We start from the raw sequence: 873 nt of genomic DNA, 5'->3' as shown, positions 1-873 counted from the left end.
ACTTACACTTTCACAAATAGAACATTTTTAGATCAGATATGAATAAGATCTGGTATGTCTTTTATCATTCAATTTATCATGTTAGATGTATTGCATTTTAAACGGCTTGTTCTATGCAATGTTTGACAGGCTTTGGCAGAAGGGACGTGGTGGAGCATCTCCTGCAGACTGGAGCAAACGTCCATTCCCGCGACGACGGTGGTCTGATCCCGCTCCATAACGCCTGCTCGTTCGGGCACGCGGAGGTGGTCAGCCTGCTGATGTGTAGCGGCGCGGACCCCAACGCACGAGACAACTGGAACTACACACCTCTGCACGAGGCCGCCATCAAGGGCAAAATAGACGTGTGCATTGGTATGGATTCATTTGAGAAATCTTATTTCATCTGTTTCCAATTATAGACCATTTCTGATCATTAAAACAGCTTTAATAAAGACAAATTCTGATGGTCACCAATATATCGTTCGGTTCATCCCTAGCAGTGAGGCAGTGAATCAAGTCTAATGAGTCACAGTCCACATTGTGTGGAGTTGCAGCCGTTGTCTAGAGAGCTGATGTGGCGTTCCAGCGCGTTTCTGTGTTGTGATAGTAATGTTGTTGTCCTGCAGTATTTTTCTCCTGCGCCCTGATGTCATAGAGCGCTGCTGAATACCCCTGTGCTGAGACAGCACTCTGTGTGTGTGAGTCTGAGTGAGAAAACGGACAGAATCTCTGAGGTTTGCATTAGTAACATGATGAATGGGTTCGTCCGAATTCGGTGTGTTACTTTGTTTAAAACAGTTATTTCGCGAGTGTAGAGAGTGACTTATGTGCAGTATATTGGTGATATATTATTATTGTTGTACTGATTAATCTGATATTGAAAACAGATTT

The sequence above is a fragment of the Sinocyclocheilus grahami genome, unplaced genomic scaffold (assembly GCF_001515645.1).
Source record: "Sinocyclocheilus grahami isolate Dianchi unplaced genomic scaffold, SAMN03320097.WGS_v1.1 scaffold5563.1, whole genome shotgun sequence".
NCBI lineage: Eukaryota > Metazoa > Chordata > Actinopteri > Cypriniformes > Cyprinidae > Sinocyclocheilus > Sinocyclocheilus grahami.
Note: the sequence above shows the minus strand (reverse complement) of the source record.